We start from the raw sequence: 24,448 nt of genomic DNA on the forward strand, positions 1-24,448 counted from the left end.
GAGGTAAGAGCTGTAAGGATGCCTCATCTTCCTGTTCGTGAATCATTAGCAGAGAGGGATGCTTCATGTCTCCACAGTAAAGCCTAACATGTCTACATTACTTCTTCTCTGGCAAAATTCCACCGGACAAATCTGTTTGCTATTCCAAAATGATATGGACATTTTCCCAGGACTGATTTCAGAGAAGTGAATTGAGCATATTTTCAGGTTTTAAAGGATCATTTTCTCCAGTTTGTCATGACCAGATTTTAAGGATACTGTTATAAAAGTCTTCAGGGAAAAAAATTCTTCTCTGAGAATCTCAGTTTTAAATTACTTCATCTAAAAGAAATCCCGCCACCATATGTTTGCTTGGCCTAGATTTCACTCAATAAGGCTTTCCTCCTCATACATTCTTTACAGAGAAACAAAATTAAGATTAGTATAAGTGCCAGACATTAAACATCTATGGCCTGTGTCAATTTTTAATCAGGTCTCGTCAGCAACATTTAACGGACTCTTGCACTAAACTTAAAAACTGTAGCGAGAGCAATGTGACTAGAATTTATAAGTGCAAGGGATTCTTAGTCCCCATTTTTCTTTCTGTAAAAATATTGTCTTCTTCTTTCCTTGCATAAATTCAAAGTTCATGTTCAGAGTCAAACTTAGCTTATTCAAAATGCATATGATGTCCTCATCTTTTTTGTTTTAAAGTTACCTTTGATAATTTGTTCCCTTCTTACATTCTTGTGGAGATTAGACATCATTGTGAAAATTCAAAGAATTTAATAATTTGTGTAACATAATTTTCAACTCATAGTATGCATTCAACATTGAATAAATGTGAAAAAGAGGGGTAGGAGGGAAAGTATAGAAAACTATGACACTGAATGAATGAATTGATGCAAAATGATTAATTCTACTTAAAAACTAAATGATGGGGATTTTTTTTTTTAGGCAGATAAAGGCTTGTTTTTTATTGAATGAGTGATCTATGCAATTGTTGAGGCCACTGTGTACAGAGAAGAGGGGGAGAACTTTATTTCTTGGTCTCTTCCTCCTTGGACAGTCTTGATGATTTCCTCCTTCTCGGCCCGGAGCCGTTCTTCACGGCGCTTGCGGGCTTCCTTGGTCTTAGCCCTGCGGGCCTCAGCCTGGTCTGCCAGAAGCTTCTTGCGAGCCTGGTCTGCCTTCAGCTTGTGGATATGTTCCATGAGAATCTGCTTGGTTTTGAACACATTACCCTTCACCTTCAGGTACAGGCTGTGATACATGTGGAGGTCAATCTTCTTAGATGCACGGTATCGAGCATTCTGAGCAGCCGGCACAGAATTCTCATCCTCCTCATCCAGGTTACCTTCTCGGCATCGAGCCCGGGAATGGACAGCCACAGGCTTCTGGTGATCAGCCCATCTTTGATCAGCTTCCAGATCTTCTGGTGGGAGTTGGCATTGGTGATTTCACTAGTCTCACTGGGGTCCAACCAGACCCTCTTTTTGCCACAGCAAAGGACACTGGAGGCAAGCCTCTTCTGAAGCCTGAGCGTACTCGTGGCCGCTGCCACAGCGGCGAAAAGCAATGAAGAATTTTAAAGTGTAAAGATTTTTAACAGTAGAGTTGCCATACCTAAACTAATGTAATGCAATTGTTTAAGGTGGTTACTATTAAAATGTTTTTTTTTTCTTTTTTTTTTAATTTTATTTTATTTTTAAACTTTACATAATTGTATTAGTTTTGCCAAATATCAAAATGAATCCGCCACAGGAATACCTGTGTTCCCCATCCTGAACCCTCCTCCCTCCTCCCTCCCCATACCATCCCTCTGGGTCGTCCCAGTGCTCTAGCCCCAAGCATCCAGTATCGTGCATCGAACCTGGACTGGCATCTCATTTCATACATGATATTTTACATGTTTCAATGCCATTCTCCCAAATCTCCCCACCCTCTCCCTCTCCCTCTCCCATAGAGTCCATAAGACTGTTCTATACATCAGTGTCTCTTTTGCTGTCTCGTACACAGGGTTATTGTTACCATCTTTCTAAATTCCATATATATGCGTTAGTATACTGTATTGGTGTTTTTCCTTCTGGCTTACTTCACTCTGTATAATAGGCTCCAGTTTCATCCACCTCATTAGAACTGATTCAAATGAATTCTTTTTAATGGCTGAGTAATACTCCATTGTGTATATGTACCATAGCTTTCTTATCCATTCATCTGCTGATGGACATCTAGGTTGCTTCCATGTCCTGGCTATTATAAAGAACTTTGAAAAGTTAAACACCATCAGCATTAAAAATTTTATTTATGGATGAAGGTGGTCAAGATGGCAGAGCAGTACATAGAGCTCATCTGCTTCCATGAACATATCAAAAACACATCTACATGTGGAGCAGTTCTCACTGAAAACTGACTGGAGACTGGATGAAAGAACCGTCTACAGCAAAGACTGTATGAAAAATCCAAGCTGAATTGGGTAGGAAGGGAAGGGAAACAAACAGGTCAGGACCTGTACCTCTGGGAGAGGACACAGAAGAGGAGAGGGGTTACAGGACCCATACATTCTCCCTAGAGAGTGAATGGTTCCATCCACATGTTGGGTGCCCCAGCTCTGGGGTCCAACACCAGCAGGACATGTCCCCTTAGCTGGTTTGAAAACCAATGGGGCCTACAGAGGGGCTGTAATAAAAACCTAGACTCTGTGTGTGAAGAGCATGCACACACTTGTTTATTCCCAAAACATGGCAGAGAAAACAGACTGAAACTGCCCAGGCTTCTGGCTGCTTTCCTGAAACCTAATGAATGAGAGATTATTTGCAAATAATATGCCCAATATCCAAAATATATAAACAGCGCATACAATCCAATATCAAGAAAACAACAGCTTGATTAGAAAACGGGTAGAGGATTGGAGTAGATTTTTTCCTAGAGAAGACATACAGATGGTCAATAAGCACATGAAAAAATGTTCTACATCACTAATCATGAGAAATGCAAGTCAAAACCACAATGAGATGCCACCTTATACCCGTCAGAATGGCTGTCAAAACAAAGTCCACAAATAACAAATGCTGGCAAGGATGTAGGAAAAGGGAATCCTAGTACACTGTTAGTAGAAATATAAATTGGTGTAGCCACTGTAGAAGAGAGTATTTGAGATTTTCGTCAAAAAACAAAAACTAGAACTACCATACGATACAGAAATTCCACTCCTGGATGTAAATCCAAAGAAAATAAAACAAATTCAAAAAGACACATGCACCCCAGTGTTCATAGCAGCATTATTTACAATAGTCAAAATGTTAAAACAATGTAAGTGTCTACCAACAGATTAGTGGATACAGTTGTCATGTATACATAGAATGGACTGTTAGTCATAAAAAAAAAAAGAATAAAATTCTATCATTCACAACTACATGGATGCATCTAGAGGGTATTATGCTTAGACAAATAAGTTAGAGAAAGACAAATACTGTATGTTATCATTCATATGTGGAATCGAAAAAAGAAAAGCTAATGACAAGGATATACTGTATAATGTGGGGAATATAACCAATATTTTATAACTATAAATGGAGTATCAGTTCAGTTCAGTTCAGTCACTCAGTCGTGTCCGATTCTTTGCGACCCCATGGACTGCAGCATTCCAGGCCTCCCTGTCCATCACCAACTTCCGGAGTTGACTCAAATTCATGTCCATTGAGTTGGTGATGCCATCCAACCATCTTATCTTCTGTCGTCCCCTTCTCCTGCCCTCAATCTTTCCCAGCATCAGGGTCTTTTCCAATGAGTCAGCTCTTCGCATCAGGTGGCCAAAGTATTGGAGTTTCAGCTTCAACATCAGTCCTTCCAATGAACACCCAGGACTGATTTCCTTTAGGATGCACTGGTTGGATCTCCTTGCAGTCCAAGAGACTCTCAAGAGTCTTCTCCAACACCACAGTTCAAAAGCATCAATTCTTCGGTGCTAGCTTTCTTTATAGTTCAACTCTCACCTTTAAAAATTGCAGATCACTATATTGTACCTGTAACTTATATAATGGATTTCCCAGGTGGCTCAATGGTAAAGAATCGGCCTGCAATGCAGGAGACCTGGGTTCAATCCCTGGGTCAGGAAGATCCCCTGAAGGAGGAAATGGCAACCCACTCCAGGATTCTTGCCTGGGAAATCCCACGGACAGACAAGCCTGGTGGGCTGCCATCCATGGGATGGCAAAAGAATTAGACACTACTTAGTAACTAAACAACAACAACTTATATAATATTGTTCAGTAACTATACTCCAACAAAAGAAAAATTAAAATGGAGCTTAGATTTTTTAAATAAAACAAATGAATGAATATGGCAAAACAGCAACAAATTTACAGGTATAGACAACAGACTGGTGATTATTATCTGTGGAAGGGGTAGAGAGAGGCTGAACAGGGGTAGGGGGTTGAGAGATAAAAACTACTCTGTATAAAATGGATAGGGAGGTGAGGGAGGCTCAAGAGGGAGGAGACATACATATAATTATGACTGATTTTCACTGATGTATAGCAGAAACCACCACAGCATTGTAAAGCAATTATGCTCTAATAAAAAAAATTTTTTTAATGGATATGCTACAGCACAAGAAATATAGCCAGTATTCTACAATAATTTTAAATGGAGTATAATCTGGAAAAATATTTAAGTACTGTTATATAACTGAAACTATAATATTATAAATCAACTATACTTGAAATTAGAATAAATTTGAAAAAATGTAATAATTAAGTATACTTTTTGGAGACAACACATACCCATAAAAGAAAAAAAAAGAAAATTATATTTATGATAGTCTAATACAGTTACTACTGGACTGAGGTATATAAATACTTCTATGTGTTTCAACAGAAGTTTTAGAATGAGAGGCTATATAGCTTGTCATGGCCATAATGATTGTCACATTAAATTTTATTATTTATCCTAAGTCAAATACTCATTGACAGAGTTCGAACTAGAACTCAGGTCTTTTCTCTACTGATCCAAAGCCCTGCTCGATGACCCTGTCAGATCCTACCAACAAAAGATCTTAGCAGCGTCTCCAGGGGATATTAAGCTCCCTGCATAATTCTACGGCATGTTCTACCCTCACTCTTCTGATGTTGAAATTCAAGCATATAAGGTTTCAAGTCAAAGAACATTAATTGTTCCCAACCAACACAGAAAAATGCTCGAGAAGAAATAAATTGAAACTGCAGTAATGAATCGTATTTTAGAACTTTGTATTTCAGTGTAATAGTTAAACTAAAAATTATTAAGTACCTTTGCACCAGACTACTTTAAGTGCTTTGCATCAGTGCATGCTTTACTGCTCATGTTGTTGCTGTTCACTTGCCCACTCATGTCCAACTCTTTGTGACCCCATGGACTGCAGCACGCCAAGCCTCCCTGTCCCTCAGTTCACTTCAGTTCAGTTCAGTCACTCAGTCGTGTCCGACTCTTTGCGACCCCATGAATCGCAGCACGCCAGGCCTCCCTGTCCATCGCCAACTCCCGGAGTTCCCTCAGACTCACGTCCATCCAGTCGGTGATGCCATCCAGCCATCTCATCCTCTGTCATCCCCTTCTCCTCCTGTCCCCAATCCCATCCAGCATCAGAGTCTTTTCCAATGAGTCAACTCTGCATGAGGTGGCCAAAGTACTGGAGTTTCAGCTTTAGCATCATTACTTCCAAAGAACACCCAGGGCTGATCTCTTTCAGAATGGACTGGTTGAATCTCCTTTCAGTCCAAGGGACTCTCAGGAGTCTTCTCCAACACCACAGTTCAAAAGCATCAACTCCTTGGCACTCAGTTTTCTTCACAGTCCAACTCTCACATCCATACATGACCACAGGAAAAACCATAGCCTTGACTAGATGGACCTTTGTTGGTAAAGTAATGTTTCTGATTTTCAATATGCTATCTAGGTTGGTCATAACTTTCCTTCCAAGGAGTAAGCGTCTTTTAATTTCACGGCTGCAGTCACCATCTGTAGTGATTTTGGAGCCCCAAAAAATAAAGTCTGCCACTGTTTCCACTGTTTCCCCATCTATTTCCCATGAAGTGATGGGACCAGATGCCATGATCTTTGTTTTCTGAATGTTGAGCTTTAAGCCAACTTTTTCACTCTCCTCTTTCACTTTCATCAAGAGGCTTTTTTAGTTCCTCTTCACTTTCTGCCATAAGGGTGGTGTCATTTGCATATCTGAGGTCCCTGTCCCTCACCATCTCTCAAAGTCTGCCCAAGTTTATATCCATTACTGTTCATAGCTAACTATAAAACTGATACTCTTAGGACCCCATTTTACAGATATGAAAACTGGAACAAAGATGATACACTAAGTAGCAGAGCTAGTGTTTGAATACAAGCAAGCCCACACCAGAGTACACACTCAGTCACTCTTACAAATCTTGAATATGTAGTCCATAATGGTGAATCAATGTATCAGACCAATGTTGGAGTTGGGAGCATCATCATAGGAAATAATCTCTGAATCTTTCTTCCTTTCTGGGTTACAATTGTGCTCTCTGGTACCTGTTAATGGCTAAGACTTTCTTGGACTTCTCAATTTTCCTTACACAAGCCCAGGCCATTAGTATGGAGAATATTGGCTTCCCTGGTGGCTCACTGTTGGAGAGTCTGCCTGCCAATGCAGGAGACAGGTGTTTGGTCCCCGACTGGGGAACATCCCACATACCAGTGGAGGAACTAAGTCTGTGCACCACAGCTATCGCGACTGTGGTCTAGAGCCCGTGAGCCACAACTACCGAGCCCATGAGCAGCAACCACTGAAGCCTGTGTGCCCTGGAACCTGGGCTCCACAACAAGAGAAGCCCGCACACCACAACGAGAGAGTAGCTGACACAGCAGCGAAGACCCAGCCCAGCAAAAACAAATAAATAAAATAAAACAAAACTCTTAAAAAAATACGGAGAACTTTTCAACACAGAATCATCAACTAGAGAATTTTGGCTAACAAGGACTATCTACCATCTTGACAAAACAACTAATCAACTGCTAACAGTCAAGATCCTTCTGATTTTAAGCTTCCCTTTTATTATTAATAAGGTCAACAGCAGCTTCCCTGAGATATTCTTTGACATGCTTATAAAGACCTCCATGCTTTTACAATTTTCTACTTCATTTTCCCCAGAATAATTTTCTCTTATAAAATCAAAGTCAGTAATTAGAAGCTGCCATATGGCACCCCACTCCAGTACTCTTGCCTGGAAAATCCCATGGACGGAAGAGCCTGGTAGGCTGCAGTCTATGGGGTTGCGAAGAGTTGGACACTTTCACTTTTCACTTTCATGCACTGGAGAAGGAAATAGCAACCCACTCCAGTGTTCTTGCCTGGAGAATCCCAGGGACGGGGGAGCCTGGTGGGCTGCCATCTCAGGGGTTGCACAGAGTCGGACATGACTGAAGTGACTTAGCAGCAGCAGCAACATACCTTGATACATTGGCATATCCTACAGACATTCTGAAGTTGTGCAAATGACCCTGGTGCATTTTGGAGTATTTTAAGAAAGTCTCCTGGATAATTTTACAAAACATTCCTGGATACTTTGGACTCTCTTAACTCAAGAGTCATGTTTCATGTACACTATTCAAAGCTGGGGATTAAACACAGAGTAAAATGACCTGATATTTTGTTAAAGAGAACCTGAAACATACTGTGCTATTTTTACTTTTAAAGAACCCAGGGATCAAAAGTTTACCATTCAACTGGGTTAATTACTGCTAAATCCACCTAAAAGACAAATGTAGGGGGCAAAACTATACTAATGCCAAAATAGCAATAATTTGCTAGAGATATTTTTTTGGCCTCTGTTCTAAACGTTCTTAGTTGAAAAGAATCTTCCCATGCTCTTTAACAAGAATTGAGCAGAAAGAAGCCAATTTTTGCCTGCTATCCTCAAAGGAATTCTTTCTAATTGCATTTTTAAAGTAACTACTAATGAAATGTGAAAATGAATGCAGAGCCTTGGAAACAGAAGAAAAATAAAAACTGGGAGGATTTGCCTAAAGGAATAGAGAAAACATGAAAGTGCACTCCTGAGAATTATATGAATAAAATATTACATAGTACAATATGAAACAAGTTTATGACAAAACGTTGTTTTGGAGTGGAATCTCGACCACCACAAAGAAAGAAATCTATTTCTTACACAGGACTTTTTTTACACTTTCATTGTTCCTTCATTTATACAGCAACAAAAAGAAATCATCATAAGCATTGCATAATGATTCAAGATGACCTGGGGAGCTGTTGAGCTTGTATGAGATCTGGGACAACAGACAGCTGTTAAGGAAGAGCCACTGAGAGAGTTACGGGGAAAGACAGCAAAAAAGATGTATGAAAATGGCTCATAGACAACATGGCAATTTACAGCAAATTACAACTCCCCAAAGTCAAATATGGAAAAATTAGATGACTTCTGAGGGACTTTTCAGAACATGTCTCCAAAACCTTTAAGTTTAAAGAAATTATTTAATAAGGAAGCTGTCAGTGTCTACATTTGGTCTAAAAAACTCTTTTATGATATCAACTCTAAAATGCTATTATACACTGAAAAATTCCCTCTTCCATTATTTAATTGATTATGCTTTTTGTTCAGTATGCTTTACCCTAACAATTACCATTCTTTTCAGACTCTTGGAAAAAAATTCAGTAGTAATATATTAATGAAAAATATCACATCTAGTTTAAAACAATTCTTATACAAAGATTGGTTTTTGCAATATTTCTGAAAAACTAAAGTAGTGTACATCATCATGAGTAAAGACTGGCTTTTGAGAACCAATTTAAAAAAACTTATAACACCCTCTCTAAATAAAAGAAACAAATATTTATTGATTCAAGTATAAAAAAATAGAGTTTGTTTTTTCTACCTATATGACACTGCCAGTTTCTTCAGTTAAGGGCTCAGTTGAGTCTGACTCTGCAACCCAATGGACTGCAGCATACCAGGCTTCGCTGTCCATCACCAACTCCTGGAGCTTGCTCAAACTCATGTCCACTGAGTCGGTGATGCCATCCAACCATCTCATCCTCTGTTGTCCCCTTCTCCTCCTGCCTTCAATCTTTCCCAGCATCGGGGTCTTTTCCAATGAGTCAGTTCGTATCAGGTGGCCAAGTATTGGAGCTTCTACTTCAGCGGTCCCTCCAATGCATATTCAGGACTGATCTCCTTTAAGATGGACTGGTTAGATTTCCTTGCAGTCCAAGGGACTCTCAAGAGTCTTCTCCAATACCACAGTTCAAAAGCATCAATTCTTTGGTGCTCAGCTTTCTTCATGGTTCAACTGTCACATCCATACATGACTACTGGAAAAACCACAGCTTTGACTAGACAGATGTTTGTCAGCAAAATAATGTCTCTGCTTTCAATTATCCTTCAATAAAAAATAAATTAATTTTAAAAAATAACCTAAAAAAATGTTGGGGGAAAAAAAACACTGTCTAGGCTTGGTCACAGCTTTTCTTCCAAGGGGCAAGTGTCTTTTAATTTCATGGCTGCAGTCACCATCTGTAGTGATTTTGGAGCCCCCAAAAATAAAGTCTGACACTGTTTCCACTGTTTCCCCATCTATTTCCCATGAAGTGATGGGACCAGATGCCATGATCTTAGTTTTCTGAATGTTGAGCTTGAAGCCAACTTTTTCACTCTCGTCTATCACTTTCATCAAGAGGCTTTTTAGTTCCTCTTCACTTTCTGCCATAAGGGTGGTGTCATCTGCATATCTGACGTTATTGATATTTCTCCTGGCAATCTTGATTCCAGCTTGTGCTTCTTCCAGCCCAGCATTTCTCATGATGTACTCTGCAGATAAGTTAAATAAGCAGGGTGACAATATATAGCCTTGACGTATTCTTTTCCCAATTTGGAACCAGTTCGTTGTTCCATGTCCGATTTTATCTGTTGCTTCTTGACCTGCACACAGATTTCTCAGGAGGCAGGTAAGGTGGTCTGGAATTTCCATCTCTTGAAGAATTTTCCATAGTTTGTTGTGATCCACACAGTCAAACACTTTAGTGTAGCCAGTGAAGCAGAAGTAGATGTTTTTCTGGAATTCGCTTGCTTTTTCTATGATCCAACGGATGTTGGCAATGTGATCTCTGGTTCCTCTACCTTTTCTTAATCCAGCTTGAACATCTGAAGTTCTTGGTTCACATACTGTTGAAGCCTAACTTGGAGAATTTTGAGCATTACTTTGCTAGCGTGTGAGATAAGTGTATTTGTGCAGTAATATGAACATTCTTTGGCATTGCCTTTCTTTGGGATTGGAATGAAAACTGACCTTTTCCAGTCCACTACTGAGTTTTCCAAATTTTCTGGCATATTGAGTGCAGCACTTTCACAGCATCATCTTTTAGGATTTGAAATAGCTCATCTGGAATCCCATCACCTCCACTAGCTTTTTTCATAGTGATTCTTCCTAAGGCCCACTTAACCTCACACTTCAGAATGCCTGGCTCTAGGAAAGTGATCACACCATTGTGGTTATCTGGGTCATGAAGATCTTTCTTGTATAGTTCTTCTGTGTATTCTTGCCACCTCTTCTTATTATCTTCTGCTTCTGTTAGGCCCATACCGTTTCTTTTATTGTGCCCATCTTTGCATGAAATATTCTCTTGGTATCTCTAATTTTCTTGAAGAGTGCTCTAGTCTTTCCCATTCTATTATTTTCCTGTATTTATTTTCACTGATCATTTAGGAAGGCTTTCTTATCTCTCCTTGTTATTTTTTGGAATTCTGCATTCAGATGGATATATCTTTCCTTTTCTCCTTTGCCTTTTGCTTTTCTTTTCTCAGCTATTTGTAAGACCTCCTTGGACAATCATTTTGCCTTTTTGCATTTCTTTCTTGCAGATGGTTTTGATCGTAGGTTCCTGTACAACGTCATGAACCTCCATCCATAGTTCTTCAGGCACTCCATCAGATTTAATGCCTTAAATCTATTTGTCACTTCCACTGTACAATCATAAGGGATTTGGTTTAGGTCATACCTGAATGGTCTAGTTCTCCCTACTTTATTCAATTTAAGTCTGAACTTTGCAATAAGGAGTTCTTCCTGATCTGAGCCACAGTTAGCTCCTGGTCTTGTTTTTGTTGACTGTATAGAGCTTCTCCATCTTTGGATGCAAAGAATATAATCAATCTGATTTTGGTATTCACCATCTAGTGAGTTCCATGTGTAGAGTCATCTTATGTTGTTGGAAGAGGTGTTTGCTATAACCAGTGCATGATACTGTATGACTCATTTAATCCAATTTCTTATCTATAAACAGGAAGTGGTCATATCTATTTTGCTTGTTCATGAGAACTAAGTGTGGGAGCCTGTGTAAAATGCTTCACATACATTAAGATTCAGTAAGATTTTGCCTGCTGCCTTATTCTGAGTAAAGAATGCATTCTTCCTAAATACTCTTTATCAACCATGGAGATTATAGGAAGAGGTTTTAAATTAAAGATAATAAAAAGGGTAAAAATTCAATAAATAATAAATAAGTGATCTCAGTGCTATATTAAAGACATATTCATGCTGAATATGGTATAAAAGAATATGTTTCAAATTTAGGAACTAATGATTCTAATTTATGTGACTGTGGTTAAAAACAACATACAATCTGAGTTTTACATTGCTACATACTGGTCTTTAATGCTAACTTTGAACTACAGTCAATAGTAATAACCAGAAAATGGTTTAGTAGTTTCCTTAGATGAAGTATTTAAAAAGACATGGTTAAATAATTTAAATTGATTAACAATCTGATCCAATAAGTTTCCTCTCATAAACACCTATTTTCTAGAAGACTTTAGACCAAGATGGCCAAGAAACCAAGAGACCAAAACATCCCCCTCACCATCTTCATATGAAGATCAACAAAAACTTCACCAACATAGTAGAACAAAAACCTGAGAAAAACCACACGGAAAGAGAAGACAGCTTCATTTCAGCTGCATCATCCCGTTTTCCAAACTTCTCAGAGCCAAGAGGGATATCCCCAGCTAGAAAGAGTTATTCTTCCTTGAAAAGGGAGAACAAGTCAGGTAATTAATCAGCTTCCCCAGTCTTCCAGGGCAGGAAGGTCCCACTTGGTTATTACCGCATCCAGACCAGCAAAGCCAAGACATACAAGGAATCATAGAAACAAGGAAGAAAAGCAGAGACTACCTGTAAAAGTCACACAGCACAACAGCCACACTACCCAGTAACAGTGAACGGCTTGAACAGATAAACCCAGCAGTTTTCACCACTGAAGCAGCAACAAAAGGCTAGCAAAGCGGCCAGGGACCTTCTGCAGCTTCACTAGCTTCCACCCCACAGGTAGCCATGTTTGATTATACCAGCTTCTGGGTCCCCTCTCTGCTACCCACTCCCACTTAGGACCCCAAGGCACCCTGCATGAGATCAGTGTCAGATGAGACACTAAAGAAGAAATGATTAGTAAACTTTAACACATAGCAATAGAAACTATCCAAGATGAAATGGAGAGAGAAAAAGACTGAAAAAAAAAGAAAAGAATAGTGACCTGCTGGCCAACTTCAAGTGACCTCTCAGTATCAGTTTGTTCGCTCCGTCATGTCTGACTCTTTGCAACCCCATGGACTGCAGCACGCCAGGCCTCCCTGTCCATCGCCAACTCCCAGAGCTTGCTCAAACTCATGTCCATCGAGTTGGTGATGCCATCCAATCATCTCATCCTCTGCCGTCCCCTTCTCCTCCCGCCTTCAATCTTTCCCAGCATCGGGGTCTTTTTCCAGTGAGTCAGTTCTTCACACCAGGTGGCCAAAGTGACCAAATGTACATGTAATTCAAGTCCCCAAAAGAAAGGGGTAGGGTGGAAATAGGACAAAAAGTAATGGCCAAATTACTTGTTGAAATTAAATGAAAGCATAAGCCATAGCTCTTAAGAAGCCCAATAAATCTCAAGTACCAAATGTGAATAAAATTATACCAAGCATATCAAAATTAAATTGCTTAAAAATATATGTAAAAATAAATCTTAAAAGCAGCCAGGGGGCAGGGGGAAACCACATCATTTACAGAGAGACAAATAATTGAAGATTTCATGTCAGAATGCAGCAAGGCAGAAATAGGAAAGCAACATCTTCCATATACTGAAAGAAAAGAAAATGGCAACCAAAATTCTATATTTGGTAAAAATAATTTCCAAAACATATAAAATAAAAACATTCCCAGATGTACAAAAGCTTAATGGTAGATCTGAACTATAATATGACATATAATTTACACAATAAATAATGTATTGTACATATTTTATAACTTAATATATATTGAAATTTATTTCTATATAAAGTCCTTCAGGCATCAAGAAAATGATAGGTAGATGGAGGTTTGATTGCTGAGGAATGTATAACAGAAGAAATGGTAAAAATGTGAGTAAATGTAAAAGGCTTTTAAATTTATTTTTATTGCCTTTTAAAAAATAATTTAAAAATTTAAAGAAAAGTAATAACATATTTAGTGGTTTAGAACCATATGGAGAAGGAAAATACACAGTATTAAAAACTGGCAAAAAAGTTGGATTGTGATTTTCTAGTCTCCTGAATAACCTGATTTACCTTCTGAATTTTTGAAGGTACCTTCTGAATTTACCTTCTCTGCCATATTTGTCCCATTCTTCAGCTCAAAAATATATGTATATATATATATGTATTCAAAATTATTTTTACATATATTTTACTTTATTGAAAATCTAAGTATGAGTGGGTTTTGAGATGTGTAATCCAACAGGATAGTCACAAAAAACACACATACACAAAAAAACTTTACTTTTCTTTTACAGTTTTATTGAGGTGTAACTGCCACACAAAAACTGCATATATATAAAGTGTACAGTTTTAGGAGTTTTGATATGTGTATGTGCCCACAAAAGCATCTTAACAATAAAGATAAGTAACACATTCAGAGAATGAATCAAGTTTATGTAGGAGTCCAGAGGCATCCATTGCAACTGATCTAGGAATGAGCAGAAAATGGAAGGGATAACTAAAAACCCTTAAATTTTCCCAGATATTAAGGGGACTTTGGCCCCCAACTGACCAATAGATTATTTGAAATAGACTTCAATTGTTTCCTGCGTTTTTTCCCTTTCAATAAGCAGCAGAATTTTCCTCCAGCTGTCAAATATTGTGAAGGGTCTAAGAGTTTACACTGTTTAGAAGCTAAATGTTTCATGAATGCTCGGCCAAAGACACAAACCTCCTGGGTCAATAACAAAGATTTAGTTACTCAAGACACTGCAAGCAGTGTGAGCATTAGCATATTTTATAGCAGTTTCTAGAGTCCCAGTTTCCAGAGGGCCACACAAAGGCTGAATAACAACTGCACATGTGGTGGGTTACAACACAGGAAAGAAACCTGAGCTAAGGGAATTCAAATCTTTTGTTATGACCAGTAAGTAAGCCTGCCTTCTGTGTCAGAGGAGACATTATCTGTCTTTCGAGGTTATTCCTATACAAACATCCAAGCACAGACAGTGAGCAAAAATGGCAAGTCAGTGCCTCTGCTCACAAGATCTTCAGAAACATGAGACAACCATAGTATTTCCCAACAATAACCGTTCCTCATCTGGTGAAATTTTTCATGAGTGAGCCATTCCATCACCCACTCTGATTAATCTGACCACAAGGACTGGAACCAGATCCATTTGATTTGTTCCATAAAACATCTCATTAGAGCTCCTGGGGCAGGATGAGAAAAACTGGTGGTACTGACCTCAACCAGGCTCCTTGGGTCCTGCAACCAAACAGCTTAACAAATACCACAGATTTCTAAGGTCTGTCTTACAAAGTGTATGAGTCAGTTGGGCTGCCATCACAAAGTACAGGCATAACTCTGAGATATTGTAGGTTCAGTTCCAGACGACCACAATAAAGCAAATGTTGCAATAAAGTGAGTCTCAGGAATCTTTTGGTTTCCCAGTGCTTATAAAAAGTCGTGTTCTATGCTGCAGTCTTTTAAGTGTGTGATAGCAGTATGTCTAAAAGAAATGTACATACCATAATTCTAAAATGCTCTGTTGGTATAAATAGACTTAGGACTTCCCTGGTAGCTCAGCTGGTAAAGAATCTGCCTGCAATGAAGGAGACCCCAGTTTGATTCCTGGGTTGGGAGGATCCACTGGAGAAGGAACAGGTTACCCACTCCACTATTCTTGGGCTTCCCTGGTGGCTCAGCTGACAAAGAATCCACCTGCAATGCCAGAAATCTGGGTTCTATCCCTGGGTTGAGAAGATCCCCTGGAGAAGGGAATGGTTATCCACTCTAGTATTCTGGCCTGGAGAATTCCATAGACTATTCAGACATGACTGAGCGACTTTCACATTATAGCAGTAACATCAAAGATCACTGATCAATCACAGACCACCATAACAAATATACTAATAGTGAAACATTTGAACTATTGTAAGAGTTATCAAAATGTCACACAGAGACATGAAGTGAGCAAATGCTATTGGGAAAATGGTGTTGACAGATTTGGTTAATATGGGTTGCCACAAACTTTCCATCTGTAAAAAACATGTCTGCAAAGTGCAATACAATGAAGTATGTCTTTTACCACAGACCTCATGGCTTAAGCAACAGAAATTTATTTTCTCACATTTCCAGAGGCTAGATGTCCAAGATCCAGGTGTCAGTAGGTTTGGTTTCTCCTGAGGCTTCTCTGCTAGGCTGGCAGATGGCCAACTTTTCACATGGCCTTTCCTCTGTGTATTTTCATCCCTGGTGTCTCTCCCTCTTCTTGAAAAGACACCAGTAATATTGTATTAGAGCCCCATCTCATTTTAACTCAAAGAGATCTTTAAATTTTTATTTCAAAATACAGTCACATCATGCAGCACTGGGGCTTAGAACTTCAACCTATGAACTAGATTGGGGGAGGTGGTGAGAACACAACTCAGCCCATGACAGAAAATAAGGTAGATTTCCCCTTAATTTTAGGTATTGATCTTTCCACTTGTCCAGAGGCCTTAATCCAGATATAGCAGGATGATTAGTGAATGACCTACTGGTGGTAATTAGTATTAGTGATCACAGACTCTGTGCTGGTGCATAAGGATAATTCTATCATCTATGGCAATTCTGGTCAATGCCTAGAATACAATGCCTAATACAATACTAATACAAATGCCTTCCAGGGCTTCAGCTAAAGTGAGGGACAAATTTCTCCACGATTTTTTTTTCTTTTTACCCCCAGCATTACTGAGATATAATTGACATATAACACTGCGTAGGTTTAAGGTACACAACTGGTTGATTTGACACACTTACAGATTATAAAATGATTGCCGCCATAGTGTTAGCTAATGTCTCCATCATGTCACACAATTACCATTTCTTTTGGGGATGATAACTTTAAAGATTTACTATCTAACAACTTTTATATATATATAATACATTATGGCTAACTATAATCACCATGCCATACATGAGCTCCCCAGAAATTATTCATCTTATAATTGGAAGTTTTTACTCTTTGATCAAAATCTCCCCATTTCCCCCACCTCTCAGGCTCTGGTAACCACCATTCTACTCTCTGTTCTAAAGACAAGAAATAACAAGTGTTGGCAAGGATGTGGAGGAAAGGGAATCCTTAAGTACTATTGGTCAGAATGTAAAGTGGTACAGTCACTATGGACAACATTACGGAAGTTCCTTGAAAAATTAAAGCTAAAACTACCACGGGATCCAGCAATTCCATCCATGGGTATGTATACAAAGAAAACGAATTTGAAGAGATATCTATACTTCTATGTTTACTGCAGCATTATTCACAATAGGCAAGATATGGAACAATGTAAGTGCTCATCAGTGATGAATGGATGAAAGAAAATTTAGAGATGAGAAAGAAGGAAATCCTGACACTCGTGGCAACATGGATGGACCTGGATCTTGAGGGCATCGTGCTAAGTGAAGTAAGTCAGAAAGAGAAAGGCAAATACTATATGATATCAGTGATGGGTGGAATCTCAGTACTTTTTCTAACTGGATGACTCACACCACAAGGATAACTGCCATCAGGGTACATGTAGATAATGAGTCAGCTATCTCTCCAGGAAGCTGCACAGAGAAAGTGACAGGAGAGACCACCACAGCCGTCTGAGGACCACCTGATCTACTGACGCTTCTTTAAACACTAGAAGGTCTCAGATGATAACCTCAAAGGTAAGCGTAGCTGTATTTGCAGGAAGGAGGCAAATTAATGCCTGACTTCCACACCAGAAGCTCGGAAAGGAAATGCTGTTTACAGTTGTTGGCCCTATATTAGTTTGAGGAGCACAGATTGATAGTGCCTCCAAGGTGGCCTCATCTCTAGCTGATGGAACTTAGGGTTCACAGTTCAGTTCCATAACTAAGTCCAGACCTTCATTTTGTAGTTATTGTGTAAAGGCAGCCAGCCCAATCCGTCATTTTGCCCTTTACCACCAAGGTGAGGGAATTTGTGTGCCTCATAGAATTGACTGGGTAACAGGTACAGGAATGGGGCTTGGGCAGACACCCATGGGTGGTGATAGATGTTTTGCATGGAAGGTACAAAAACTGGACCATCCCCTGCTGTTTCTAATAAGCTTCTTAGTAAGATTAAGAGGAGTTAATATCAAGGTCAAATTATACTGAGAGCTGTCTGGCAGATCCACAAACAAGTTCAATATTATTTCAACCATTTAGGAAAACAACACCAGGTCATTTCTCCTTTGTGAGAAAGTCTCCAGGGCTGATTCTAAAAGAAATATGGAGAACGGCATTGAAACATGTATAATATTATATATGAAACAAATCGCCAGTCCAGGTTCGATGCATGATACAGGATGCTTGGGGCTGGTGCACTGGGATGACCCAGAAGGATGGGATGGGGAGGGAGGTGGGAAGGGGGTTCAGGATGGGGAACACGTGTACACCCATGGCAGATTCATGTTAATGTATGGCAAAACCAATACAATATTTTAAAGTAATTAGCCTCCAATTAAAATAAATAAATTTATATTTTAAAAAATTAAAAAGTAAAAGAAATATGTTATTAGTGTCTGTCCTCTCCTGCATCATGGAGAGTCTGAGCAATTCCATTTCCAGATGTCAAAATTACTGTTTTCCCTCTACTGCCACAAAATCAATGTGTTTCATTCCAGTAGTTCTAAGTTTACCTTCTCCCAATCATGCCTAGACTTTTCATCTATAAGAGTTAGGCCAAACAGGGACAAGAGCATTCCTAAAGAATTTACAGAGACCCATTATGTCCCTGCTTTGGCCTCATGAGACTGTGGAGGAGAACTCGGCCAGCAGGTATACCCAGCCGAATGGTCATTCCAATTATGACCAAGGACCATGTCAATTCCGCAGGAGAATGTAGATGGCTGAACCAGCATTACGTTTGAATATAGTAGCCCCTCTTTTGGCTATGCTATACCTGGGAAATGTACAAATCAGGCCAACCTGGGCTTGCAGTTAAGGTAAAGAAAGGAGCATCATGTCCAGAAAAGGCCAGGCTGGAATCCCAAGTTTTCAAAATTGGCTTTAGAACCACCAACCCTGTCCTGGATCATATCTCAGCCTTAGTTCCCTAAGGTTGCCATACTAATGATCACAAACTTGGTGGTTGAAAACAGCAGAAATTTATTCTCTCACAGCTCTGGATATTAAATGTCTAAAATCAAGCAGGGTCATGCTCCCTCTGAAAAATCTAGGAAAGAATCCTTCCTTGCCTCTTCTAACTTCTGTTGGCTCCCGGTATTACTTGGCTTTTGACAGCACAACTCCAATTTCTGCATCCAACTTCACAGGGCCCTCCTCAGTGTGAAGCTCTCTACGTTCTCTGTGTCCAAACCTTCTAATAAAAACACCAGTCATTGAATTTAGTACCCACTCTAATTATAGGATGATTTTATCTTAAGATTCAAAATTATATGTGCAAAGACCAATTTTTTCCTAATAAGTTCACATCCTAAGGTTCCAGATAGACATGACTAAAGGCATGACATGTTTAGGAAATACAATTCAACTGAGTATCCCCTAGAGGAGGGCATGGCAACCCACTCCAGTATTCTTGCCTGGAGAATCCCATCCCACAGAGGAGCCTGGTGGGCTGCAGTCCATGAGGTCACAAAGAATCAGACATGACTAAAGCAACTCAGCATGCCCAGGGAACATACAAGAAAAAATAATACCTTTCTAAGGACAGCCACATTCAGTGACAAAACAGAGTTACAGATGGACCAGTGGGGACCAGGAGGAGGTAAGAGGTAAAAAATCAGAATAGTTTTTCAGCCAGTGTATCAAGAATATAAGAGGTAAAAGGCATCACAGGCAGCTCAGTGGTAAAGAATTCGCCTGCCAATGCAAGAGATGAGGGTTCAATCCCTGGGTCAGGAAGATCCCCTGGAAAAGGAAATGGAAACCCACTCCAGTATTCGTGCCTGGGAAATTCCATGGATGGGGAGCCTAGCGGGCTACCGTTCATGGGGGCGCAGAGAGTCAGACACAACTTAGGGACTAAAACACACATACAAAAAAGGTAAAAATCAGAATAGGTTTTGAACCAGTATTTGAAGAAATAAATTAAATAATACCATTCTAGCTAGGCTCACACATTTAGAGGAATCTCTATTAACTGATGGCCATATTGAGTCAGCAACTTTATTTCAAGAGTCTTTGTAAGGATAAGGTTTCTCCTATGGGGGTAATTATAACTTTATAATAAAAAGCTGCGATGCGACTGGGGCCAGCTCGGTTATGCTCTTGGATACTCCATTCTCACTTGACAAAGGGGAGTACTGGGCCCTTCCCATACCTGAAGTTAGAGTCTAATTTCTTCAACCCCAAAATGAGACTATCAGACCAGAGAGTGACAAGGACTCCTGGGATCAGGCATTCAACTTCTATAAGACCACTGGAGCAAGCTAACTGTTGCATTTTGAAAGGTTGCCTGGTGGTTGTGTCATGGAGATGACAAATATAAAACCCAAAGGATGCCTCTGAATGAAGGCTGGCTCCCATTGCCAGGGGCAAACCATCAAAATAATCAGTCACAGAAACATTTAGCTCAAAAGGATCACTAGGTTATAGAGCCCCAAAGTTATTATCAGCATTTCTCCACACACAGCTGTTGCTGATTGGCAGGCTCCTCTCCGGCACTCATGACACAGAGATACACAGGCATATGCTACATTAATTACTACTATACATTCAGATCAGAATCTGCAACAGTGGAACACTGAATTGGCTAATAAAACAAGTCCCATGAGATTACACTGGCTTTCTATCACTACCATGGAATAAGTCCCATGAGGTTACATTATCTTCCTATCATGACTGTGGAACTTGCCCAGACCCCATCAATTCAAGTTGGATGCGCCTACCAACATGAGGGCTTCCCTGGTGGCTCAGATGGTAAAGAAGCTGCCTGCAATGCGGGAGACCTGGGTTCGATCCCTGGGTCAGGAAGTTCCCTGGGAGAAGGGAATGGCAACCCACTCCAGTATTCTTGCCTAGAGAATTCCATGGACAGAGGAGCCTGGTGGTCTACAGTCCACTGGGGTCACAAAGAGTTGGACATGACTGAGAAACTACACTTTCACTTTCACCAACATGAGAGGCTTCCAAGGTGGCACAGTGGTAAAGTATCCACTTGCCAAGACAAGATGCAGAAGACACGGTTTCGATCTCTGAGCTGGGAAGATCTCTGGAGGAGGAAATGGCAGCCCACTCCAATATTCTTGTGCAGAAAATCCCATGGACAGAGGAGCCTAGTGGGCTGCAATCCATGAGGTCACAGAGAGAGTCAGACACAACTGAGAAAATGAGCATACACATACACACCCAATATGGGACAGAGTAGAATAACATTAGATTGCCTGTGTCCAACAATTCTATAAAACTTTGAGTCCCTCCCATTTCTGAAGCTCCCCATCATACTCAGAGAAGGGCTCCAGAGGCAGACATCAGCCTGGCAGGGACTCACTTCCTATTTCATAGATGGTCATCTCTCTGTGTCCTCACATGCAAGGAGCAGCAAGGGAGCAGTTTTTCCTTCTGTATAAAAGGGTTTCTTTTATAAGTACACTAATCCCCACCTCCAAATATCATCATTCAGTTCAGTTCAGTTCAGTCGCTCAGCTGTGTCTGACTCTTTGCGACCCCATGAACTGCAGCACACCCGCCTCCCTGTCCATCACCAACTCCCGGAATCTACTCAAACCCATGTCCAATGAGTCAGTGATACCATCCAACCATCTCACCCTCTGTCGTCCCCTTCTCCTCTTGCCTTCAGTCTTTCCCAGAATCAGGGTCTTTTCAAATGAGTCAGCTCTTCACATCAGGTGGCCAAATTATTGGAGTTTCAGCTTCAACATCAGTCCTTCCAATGAACACCCAGGACTGATCTCCTTTAGGATGGACTGCTTGGATCTCCTTGCAGTCCAAGGGACTCTCTAGAGTCTTCTCCAACACCACAGTTCAAAAGCATCAATTCTTCGGCACTCAGCTTTCTTTATAGTCCAGTTCTCACATCCATACATGACTATTGGAAAAACCATAGCCTTGACTAGAGGGACATTTGTTGATAAAGTAATGTCTCTGCTTTTTAATATGCTGTCTAGGTTGGTCATAGCTTTCCTTCCAAGGAGTGAATGTCTTTTAATTTCATGGCTGCATTGATCATCTGCAGTGATTTTAGAGTCCAAGAAAATAAAGTATGACACTGTTTCCACCATTTCCCCATCTATTTACCATGAAGTGATGGGACTGGATGCCAAGATCTTAGTTTTCTGAAAGTTGAGTTTTAAGCCAACTTTTTCACTCTCCTCTTTCATTTTCATTAAGAGGCTTTTTAGTTCCTCTTCACTTTCTGCCATAAGGGTGGTGTCATCTGAATATCTGACGTTATTGATATTTCTCCTGGCAATCTTGATTCCAGCTTGTGCTTCTTCCAGCCCAGCATTTCTGATGATGTACTCTGCATATAAGTTAAATAAACAGGGTGACAATATACAGCCTTGACGTACTCCTTTTCCTATTTGGAACCAGTCTGTTGTTCCATGTCCAGTTCTAACTGTTGCTTCCTGACCTGCATACAGGTTTCTCAAGAGGCAGGTCAGGTGGTCTGGTATTCCCATCTCTTTCAGAATTTTCCACAGTTGATCGTGATCCACACAGTCAAAGGCTTTGGCATAGTCAATAAAGCAGAAATAGATGTTTTTCTGGAATTCTCTTGCTTTTTCAATGATCCAGCGGATGTTGGTAATTTGGTCTCTGGTTCCTCTGCCTTTTCTAAAACCAGCTTGAACATCTGGAAGTATTGCTGAAGCCTGGCTTGGAGAATTTTGAGCATTACTTTACTAGCATGTGAGATGAGTGCAATTGTGCGGTAGTTTGAGCATTCTTTGGCATTGCCTTTCTTTGGGATTGGAATGAAAACTGACCTTTTCCAGTCCTGTGGCCACTGCTGAGTTTTCCAAATTTGCTGACATATTGAGTGCAACACTTTCACAGCATCATCTTTCAGGATTTCAAAGAGCTCTACTGGAATTCCATCACCTTCACTAGCTTTGTTCTTAGTGATGCTTCCTAAAGCCCACTTAATTTCGCATTCCAGGATGTCTGGCTCTAGGTGAGTGATCACACCATTGTGATTATCTGGGTCGTGAAGATCTTTTTTGTACAGTTTCTGTGTATTCTTGCCACCTCTTCTTAATATCTTCTGCTCCTGTTAGGTCCCTACCATTTCTGTCCTTTATTGAGCCCATCTTTGCATGAAATGTTCCCTTGGTATCTCTAATTTTCGTGAAGAGATCTCTAGTCTTTCTCATTCTATTGTTTCCCTCTATTTCTTTGCATTGATCGCTGAGGAAGGCTTTCTTATCTCTCCTTGCTATTCTTTGGAACTCTGCATTCAAATGGGTATATCTTTCCTTTTCTCCTTTGCTTTTCACTTCTCTCTTTTCACAGCTATTTGTAAGGCCTCCCAGACAGCCATTTTGCTTTTGTGCATTTCTTTTCCATGGGGATAGGTCTTGATCCCTGTCTCCTGTACAATGTCACGAACCTCCGTCCATAGTTCATCAGGCACTCTATCTATCAGATCTAGTCCCTTAAATCTATTTCTCACTTCCACTGTATAATCATAAGGGATTTGATTTAGGTCATACCTGAATGGTCTAGAGGTTTTCCCTACTTTCTTCAATTTAAATCTGAATTTGGCAATAAGGAGTTCATGATCTGAGCCACAGTCAGCTCCCTGGTCTTGTTTTTGTTGACTGTATAGAGCTTCTCCATTGTTGACTGCAGAGAATATAATCAATCTGATTTTGGTGTTGACCATCTGGTGATGACCATGTGTAGAGTCTTCTCTTGTGTTGTTGGAAGAGGGTGTTTGCTATGATCAGTGCGTTCTCTTGGCAGAACTCTATTAGCCTTTGCTCTGCTTCATTCTGTACGCCAAGGCCAAATTTGCCTGCTACATCTCCAGGTGTTTCTTGACTTCCTACTTTTGCATTCCAGTCCCCAGTAATGAAAAGGACATCTTTGGGGATTTAATTTTGACATATGAATTTTAGGGGGACACAAACATACAATCTATGGCATGCAATGAGTACCCTGCATATATGTAGCTTCCTTAAGCCCTAGTTCCCACAGGATGATGAAAGTAGGGCTAGGTGACACCTGTATATGGGTTGCATTATAGGAAAGAAACTTTTAGTTCAGTTTTAGAACTTTTTATAATGAGCAAGAGGGAGACTTTTACTGCCTTTCATTCAAGAGGGAGACACTATGTCTATCTTCCAAGGCTCACAAGACATGCAGATAATACAGGAGACCATAGAGAGTTGGGTTGACACCAACACCCACCTATGCTTTTTTTCTTCTTAAAGATAATCTGTCTTTTTTATTACTTTTATTTATGAAATGTATGTATTCATAAGTCTTCTTAGGAAAGGGCACTCATCAAGGGCCAAAAGGATAAATTCTCTCCAGTGTGTCTAGAGTGTGCTAAGGATATGTGTATATGAATCAAGAAGGATTGGAGCTCAAGAATAGGTGAAAAAATGAATGTGTGAAAGAGATTAGCAGGCAAACAATAGGCATTCTGACCAGGTGAGGGAGTGAAGATCTGGCTGCAAATGTGGCATAAATGACAGAATTTAAGACATGACATATAGGGTGGGAAAAGAAATCTAGCAAACATATGAGGGAAAATAACATGGGCTTCTCATTAGTATTATGAAAGAGCAATGGATTGGTTTTCTTTTAATAAACAAAGCTTGTTTTCTAAAGCTAAGTGACACTTGACCTCTGATTTTGGTTGTAATAAGATACTTTATAAAATATTTCAGCAACTCATTTCTAGCTTGAGTTTCATATTACTATTTTAAAATCTAATACATCTGCTGAAACAAATAAAATTGAGATACCAAAATATCCTTTCTTGTTC

The 24,448-nt window shown here is 39.9% G+C and overlaps 1 pseudogene; it reads right to left on the reverse strand.

Annotated features, from left to right (window-relative positions):
- Positions 1-917: 917 nt before the first annotated feature.
- Positions 918-24,448, reverse strand: part of LOC100138193 (large ribosomal subunit protein eL19-like) — an 86,959-nt pseudogene continuing 63,428 nt past the window's right edge.

This window comes from Bos taurus, chromosome 6 (assembly GCF_002263795.3).
Source record: "Bos taurus isolate L1 Dominette 01449 registration number 42190680 breed Hereford chromosome 6, ARS-UCD2.0, whole genome shotgun sequence".
In the NCBI taxonomy this organism is placed as follows: domain Eukaryota; kingdom Metazoa; phylum Chordata; class Mammalia; order Artiodactyla; family Bovidae; genus Bos; species Bos taurus.